Genomic DNA, 8795 nt, shown 5'->3' on the forward strand with positions numbered 1-8795 from the left:
ATGTCCTCCACAATAACATATCACGCTTCAACATCTCCAAACTATGCGATAAAATCTCAATTTGACTGTATACCACCACCTGCTGGATGTTTTGTTGAACTCTTCTAAAAGTTTGCTAGCCCTTCCTCCCCTCGACTACAGATCACGTCACACATGATCGTGTATTTTCATTGGCAAGACAAAGTAGTGTTAAGCTAGCATTGAAATACACTCATATGCTAACCCATAGTAGCAGTACGATGACAACACAGACACACTTGTCAGAGTAAAGATTGTCGCCCAAGCATCGCCCGAGTGTCGCCGAGTGGTCTTTCGGCCAAAGTAACTTTCCTATATTATTTAGACATGTAGACGTCCATATATGTTCATGAAATTTTACATGTAGATTGGTTGGTATGCCTAAAATAATACTACTTACAATTTGCTGGCGATAGCAAAAGAAAATGCTGGCAAAAAGACCGGAAACTGAGTGTCCAAACCCCGTTCGGGTTTGGACAATAGTAGTTTACAGCGGTCGGGATTGGACAGTGACGTTAGCTACATTGACCTTAAAGTGTACATAATCTAGCCTCCATTCTAGTGACGCTACGACTGTCATCATATGGCGAAACCAGGTCACATAGCTAGCTACGTTTTTCCAGACATAATATTTGTTACCTAGCTACAAACAAATGCTTCGTCACTTAAGAGTATTTACTTTGTATTGGCGATATTGACAACAGAGGTTAAGGAACTTGTCTTTAATCAAAAGATGGTGTCCGTTTTCAATTTGAAGCAGTAGATGTAGCTTATGTAGGAAATGTTCCATTGCATCCTCTCTCTAGCTTAGCTTCGGCTACAGGTGGATGACAATCACGATGCATGCATTATTCACGCCTACGGTGTCAATACAGTCTGTAAAAATACCACTTTGACACACTTGCAAGATGATCCGCTGGTTAGATGTAGCATGATCTTATTTACTACCCACAATAGTTCAACTTTTTTTGCTGCAGCATTTTAATCAGTTAGTTCCAGGTCCTCTCTAAAATACATTTCAGACCTTTTGAAAGCTGAGCAAATGACTCTACTACATTTTCAAATTCTTCTGAATTATTTCTCTTTTTGCATTATTCTTCTCTTTTCTGTAGTTTTATGCCTTCGTCCAGCTCCTGCCCCTTTCAAAAATACCTTTCGGGCGCTTTGAAGCTTCAGCTTATAACTTTCTACAAAATTTTCACTATTTTCAGCTTTTTTAGCATGGTCAGCTATCCCCATTCAGGTTTTCAGCATTCTCACTGCTGTTTCGCAGGAACAGCCTTTTCTAGTTATTATTATTGTTTATTTTCGCGCCCCTAAAACTCAGTCAATATTTGGCCTACATAGACAACCTAGGTGTCAAAAGTTTCGTCTTTGTAGCGATTGAGTTGCTTCTATTGGGATTTACTTTCCGTTACACGGTTTAAATAGAAATTAAGTTTTTGTGGCGAAAAGTGAAGCTAACGGTGGCTAACTTGCTAGCCACAGTCAATGATGCTACTTACGTCACTAACGTCACGAAACCTCGCGTGACTACCTCTAGCAGAACATTAGTTTAGCAGCTCGTTAAGTTCAGGGAGATAGCTAAGCTAACTGCTTTACTGCAAGGCAGCTGCAGAAACGCCACAAGCAAAGAGGCCAGGGTGATAACTATTTACTAATTTTACTTTGTGATATGACACACAATTGTGATGTGTAATGTACAATATAAGCTGATATTTCGGAAACAGTAGTCTACTATTTCACTGAAGTATTAGCATCATGACATTAGCCTCTGTTGCCCGGGCAACACATACTACAGTGGTCTATGATGCATCTGTTTTCAATCGTTAAAATTAACATTCCTCACAAATACATTTTCGTTGTAGGATTTATTATTACATTAGATTACAAGTAAACGATTTGTGGGTGAAATTGTTATTACCTGTGGTTTCAAACCAGTGTAGCTCACTGCAATGCTGTAGCCTACGCGAGACACTACAAAAACATACACAGCTGTTTAGGAAGTCAAACGGCGACAGAACATGTTCCGCACTCCCCTTACTTAAATAAAAAGTCTATCTAACTACTAATCTGAACTTCAATGCCACAGCCTAAACTTTGTCAATCTGTTCATGAAAATAATTAATTTCAGCCTAAACTGTACAACGGAACGTTAAATCCAATTCAACCAACACAATCGCTACCAAGACGAACACAGCAGTAGTCTACTACTGTACCGTAGTAGTACAATTTACCGGGGCAGCTTCTCCACACAGGGCTATATCGCATTTTGCGTTGTTACTGACAATGATCACTACCAGTGAACTTTTTATGAATGAGCGATTTTCCACTAAATAAATGTCAAGCTTATTTACGTTTTGGGGGGCATATTTTCAGTTTGCATATGGTACTGTTTGAATCGCGATTCCATCTTCTACTGCCGGTAACGTCGTAGAATAATCTTCAAAGGGGGTTCTTTATTAATGAATGAATGCAATGAGTAGGCTAAATGCCCCAGAAATTGTACCCTCTCTAATTGAATAGCAAAACTGTATTTACATTACATTTAGCAGACACTCTTATCCAGAGCGACTTACAGTAAGTACAGGGACATTCCCCCGAGGCAAGTAGGGTGAAGTGCCTTGCCCAAGAACACAATGTCATTTGACACGGCCGGGAATCAAACCAGCACCCTTCAGATTACTAGCCTGACTCCCTAACCGCTCAGCCATCTGATCCCCATTTAAAGTTACCCAGAACTGCCTGGCTGTTGCTGTTCATTGCTACCTCTGTTTCAAAAACCTTTTTTATGTTGTCCACTCGTTGTTTGTTTTTGAGGATGTTGTAATTGTGGATGATATTCCTCATGAGAAACAGATGGGTTGATGGTAAAGACATATTCATTCTTGAAAACAGCTGTTCTGCTACTTGACTGTTGACCTTTCCGGCAAGTTGTGGGACCAGGCCAAGCTTCCTCAGAGCATCGCGGGCATCCTTTGTGTTTTCCTCATGGAAACGGTCATAGAGAGCATAATGCTTTGCTGAACCTGTTATTGGATGGCCATCACAGTCTGGGACCAGTTTCTTGCATTGCAGCCAAGGTAATGACACTTTCAGGTTTTCATCTTTGGCTTGTTCTCTTGATTTGGGGACATTAACCGTCCTTCAAATGGATTGAAGGGCAGTCTTTCTGGTTGTCTGAGATTCATGTGTGTTGCTAGTCCACGTGCAAAGTCATATATCACAATATTTGGCATGTGTTTTCACGTGTCACGTGGGCTTTCAGCTCGAATGTTACACTTAATACTGTATACAATTCCGCACAGGCACATAATCACAGCCCAACCGCCTGAGATGAAAAAAGGCAAAAGAAGCATATTGTAGAAAGACAACCTCTGTTTATCCTACAGACGAGATTTTCATCTTCAGTCAATATAAAGGCACATTTCAGATAATCCAAAACGAACAACTTTTGGAAGTTATTCCACCACAGGCAAAACCGTTCTTAATAACAGTAGCTCCCACATACACTATGTGAAATGTAGCTTACCTGAGGCAACCCAAATCTTCTGAAAAACCTTGTTGTACGTTTGGCGTGACTTCATTTCATTGGACAATCTCTGGAAGAGGTCACTGCGTGATCCAGAGGAATCCAATCCACACTCCCTACATAATGTCCTTACCACTTGAACCTATCAGATATAAAAGAAAAGGTGTGAGGAGCTGTATGTTCATGAAAATTAATGACCTGTAAATTATTAATAAAAACTGAATTATAATAAATACTTTTTTACCTTCTGCTTGTGAGTTCCTCTCTCAGCCGGTCTTCTGAGACTGTTATTTCACGGACCTCAGCTGGTTTTGGTGGACGGACTTTTTCAAATTTCGTGTTAAGGACATGGTTTGAGACACGTCTTTTTCCCTATCCACGGTGCCCAAAAGTGGTATGTTGGTGGTACTGCAAATGGATTGTTTACGGAACCTTTGGAAATATGAAAACACAAGAAATTTCAATAAGTTGCAAGTTGAAATTAAGTGATATAGTTAAATTATTGGATCTATTTTAGCTCATAAGTTCCGCAATTCTGCTGTCATTGAAAACGGTCCAACATGTTAACTCATTTATAATTACTAATTGCATTACTTGCGACAAATCCTCGACTGATCCTTTCCATCAATAGTGCCTCCCAAAAACTTTCCATATTAACCTCTCCATTGATGTCCTCCGGTGGTTGTGAAAGGTCACTCACTAAAGAGACAATGTGAAAACGATCAATTCAGAGAGTAATCTGGTCTGTAACTCTCATCTAAATCTGTACATTCCATGAAAGCTTTATTACCTGACAAATGAAAGGCTGCCTTCTTGTGGAGGTCCATGATGACCACTGGTGGATGATCACCACAGGTCACACAAGAATACTGGTAATCATGTTCTGTAAGTGCTTCAAAGTGAAGATACCCATGGAGATCTGTGTCAGCTGAGGGGAACTGTACCCCTGTAGTCAATTCTAAATACTCCACCACTCTGCTCACTGCAGTATGGACCTAAGGGAGAAGAATAAGAACATTAATTCTGTTGTACATTTCCCCAAAACAAATGATTAATAAAGATAATTTAAGATAGATCAAAAGTTACCTTCAGCATGTTCCTTATGGTTAGACATAATGGGCGATCAATGAGTATGTGGTCATTAAAATTGTGTAGGCCATCTTTCCACTCTTGGTACCGGTAGTATGATCCACATTGATGGCAAGACTTACAGTAGGTTGACACATCTAGAAATAAAACAATTAAACAAGAAACATAGTACAGTTTACAAGAAACTACAACGGTATATTGGAATAGTATCAATAGATCAACATCATTGACCTACCTTCAACAATACGTGACTGGGTGAGGATTTTGGCCTTGTGTGTAATGAGGACAGGGTCATTCAGTGGCAAACTGCCTGAGCAGTGCTGGCACATCATCTCTTCTGGAATGAGGTGCCTTGGGTATTCTTTTTCCACTGATGGCAGAACAGCAGGTAGCTTTTTGTATTTCAGAATGTACTGAACCATGCCTTTCATTTTTTTGGTCACCTTTAGATGGATAAGCTATGTCCCCCAGGTCAACATCATCTTGACGGTCAGTGTTTTCGTCCCCTGTTGGTGTGGCTGAACACACTCATCAGTGCTCCGGACTGATGAGGTGGAATTCATTCGTTGCTCTTATCCAGAGCGATTTACAGTAAGTACAGGGACATTCCCCCCGAGGCAAGTAGGGTGAAGTGACAAGTAGGGTGATGTTCGATTCCATGACCGGGAATCGAACTGGCAACCTTTGGATTACTAGCCCGATTTCCTCACTGCTCAGCCACCTGACTCCCCTAGCATTTCTCCCCATCAGGGAATTGAACCCTGGTCTCCCGCGTGACAGGCGGGGATACTGACCACTATATTAACGAGGACACGGTAGTCTGATTTGGAGCGCCGTGCTAGCTCACGAGGTTACACGCGGCAAAGAGGCCAAATCAACTGAAAGCAAGGCGAACGACGGTCCACGCAAGAGCAGCGCATTGACCGGGAATCGAACCCCGGACTCCCGCGTGGCAGGCGAAAATTCTACCACTGAACCACCAATGCTTCCGTGATTTTCCCCCCCATACTTTGTACTGAATATGCAGAGGAATACTGGCACCATGAAAAGATTTGTGGACAGTATAGACTCCATTCACTGGATCTATACATTCACTCTGAAGGTGGGAACTTGCTGTTATATCCCTATGCTTGCCTGTGTGCTTCCTTTCCATGTGCCTTTTTAGATGAATTTTGTTCATGAGACAATGGCATACAGGGCATTTTTTCTTCTGTACTGCCTTCACACGGACCCTTTGCATCTGTCCACTTGGGGTGGTTGGCACAGTGAGTGTTAAAGCTGGGATGGAGGTAGGTAGGGAGTCAGGTGGCTCAGCGGTTAGGGAATCGGGCTAGTAATCTGAAGGTTGCCAGTTCGATTCCCGGCTGTGCAAAATGAGGTTGTGTCCTTGGGCAAGGCACTTCACCCTACTTGCCTCGGGGTAATGTCCCTGTACTTACTGTAAGTCGCTCTGGATAAGAGCGATTGCTAAATGACTAAATGTAGTTGAAGGAGTTGGAATGGAGGTAGTTGACGGAGTTTGGATGGAGAGAGTTGTCAGAGCTGGGATGGAGGGAGTTGACGGAGCTAGGATGGAGGGAGTTGTCGGAGCTGGGATGGTGGTGGATATTGAATGGTGTTTCTTCTTCAAAACCAAGTGTTTAATGAAGTCTGGTTTGCGTGAAAGCATTGCCTGGCAGTGGTAATGCAATTGTGGTTGGCAATTTAACCCACATCTGTGAATGGTGTATCCTAAAACATAAGATAGAAATATTATCAGGCCTATATATTACTTAAGTGTCTGAATCAAATATCTGGTCAGAGCAAACAAATCAGAGAGGGATTTCTATTGTTTCACTGCTCAAAAGGAATTGTTGATTGTCTGCTTTTAATGCATGGCATTGAAACTTCATAGAATTTTTTTTTTTTGCTTTTACCTTCATGGAAAACTGACCGGTTGAAATGGCTCTCTAGATGGGTGATGACCTTGCTCAGTTTTGTAGGTTGAAACAAATGAGAGGGACAGAAAGGGCAGTGGAAGTCCTTGCAGCATGTGGTGCATCTTTTTAATTCTGGGAAGGACCTTCCCTTTTGGATGGTTATATGCATCTTCAAAAAGAGAGAGAGAATAATTGGTCAAATTTAACATTTCACAGACTTAAATGAGTCCCAAGCCTATTACTGAATCAAAATACTATTATAACTTTATTAAAACCGTAAAGCTAAGATTATTGAACAAGCATTTAAACTGAAGACAGTAGCCTGCAGATTTAATTTAGCTGACAGATCAAATCCACTTGTTTTTAATGTGCTGGCTTTATCATACAAGACACCTACAGATAATTGTACCAGAATTGTTTTAAATGTTTAGCTAACTTAAATATGTTGAACAATACTTGATTCACATACGTCGCGCTACTGCTTCATTAAACAAATAAACAAAGAGTAACAATTTACAGTTCGTTTTGAAGCAAGCTATTAAAAGCTAACACATGATTGTGTGTAGCTAGCTAGTGCTAGTTTGTTTGACGTTGAAAAACCACTCCGGTGTCGTGAAATTATTTTGACAGCAAAGTTAAAGTTAACTAACGCTAGCTAACGTTAACTTAATTGTCCAATTAAAGACACCAGAATTGTTTTACACATAACCATATGCGATTCACAATAGCTACTTACACTCTGATTCTCGTCCATCTTGTTCTAACCCTACAATATTGAGGAAAATGCAGGAAAATATTGATTATCTTGTTCCGGTCCATGTTTATCCAAAATTAGCTAGGTGGCGCTGTCAGATAAAACGAGGGTCCTAGAACTGCGGTCCTGAAACTGCGGTCCTGAAACTGCAGCTCTCCGGTTCATGCTACTCGTAAAATGACGGACTAGCGGACGGATGGTCAGGAAAATCAGTTCAGTGAAGACACTCACGTGATTGATTTCACCATTTACTCATACACATGACAAATGGTTTACCATTGGCGGAATGGATGTACATGGGGAAGCGCTCCCTGCCTTCACTGCAGCATGCATGACATGAGGCAGGGAGCAACAAGTTAAATCCCCCACGGGGAGAACAGACAGACCACATGGGGGAGAAGGGGATGGTGGTGGGTGGCAGCAGCGCAGAACACAAAGGAAATCGAGGACACGTGTGCGTGCATGTGTGTAACTTTATAGCGCCGCCTACCAAGCTAAGCCTATGGGCTGAGAACACGGCAATGGGTGATATGGCGCGCGCTGCCCGAGTGCCATGCCTGAACTAGCTCCGCTCGTTTCAGTCAAGACACTCACGTGATTCATTTCACCATTTATTCATACACATGACAAACGGTTTAACATTGGCGGAATGGATGTACATGGGGAAGCGCTCCCTGCCTTCACTGCAGCATGCATGACATGAGGCAGGGAGCAACAAGTTAAATCCCCAAAATACCGACACTCCGCCAGTCTATACTATGTGTAGTGCGGAGCGTCGCTCCTCCTGAGCCTCAGGAGGACCACATGACATCCCACTGTTACTAGCAACAAAACAAGGTGTTTCTGGATGCCCAGGTCATGCCATCATTACGATGACTACGGCTATGTGTGAGACAAAAATGTGTCAGCGGTGCATCCGCTGTTCCCAGGGCATCTAAACGGACGTCCCCATGTAGACACTGGATTCTGATGGCGACGTAGCGCATCAGAGGACGTCTGCGGATCACCACGGCTGCATGGAGATCCGAAGAGACATACTAACATTGCAATGTATGAAGCCACCCAACCACAGGATACATGCGGATCACATTGGTCACCTGGTCTCAGACCCGCTCGGCTTGGGCGCCTGCTCGGCTTGGGCGCCTGCTCGGCTTGGGCGCCTGCTCGGCTTGGGCGCCTGCTCGGCTTGGGCGCCTGCTCGGCTTGGGCGCCTGCTCGGTTTCCTGGCATCGCCCGACACAGTCCTGGTCTCTGTTCTCAAGCGCTCATGAGTTCTGCGCTTCCACAACGTCCAGCGCGGACGTGGACACCAGAAGCAGCCACCCTGATCCGGAAGGATACGCCGTATACAGCTCCGGGGACAGGCCATAGCACTCGCACAGAACTTAGTGGAGTTGCGTGAGCCACGATCTGGTTGTGGCCTTGCCGGCTGCGTCATTGGTAAACAGGGGCTCATCAGGTGTCTCCCGGGGGCACAAAAAGG

General features: G+C 43.1%; 1 pseudogene; it reads right to left on the reverse strand.

Annotated features, from left to right (window-relative positions):
* Positions 1-2724: 2724 nt before the first annotated feature.
* LOC136944360 (uncharacterized) lies at positions 2725-5061 on the reverse strand (annotated as a pseudogene).
* Positions 5062-8795: the final 3734 nt, after the last annotated feature.

Source organism: Osmerus mordax, chromosome 6, assembly GCF_038355195.1.
Source record: "Osmerus mordax isolate fOsmMor3 chromosome 6, fOsmMor3.pri, whole genome shotgun sequence".
NCBI classification, from domain to species: Eukaryota; Metazoa; Chordata; class Actinopteri; order Osmeriformes; family Osmeridae; genus Osmerus; species Osmerus mordax.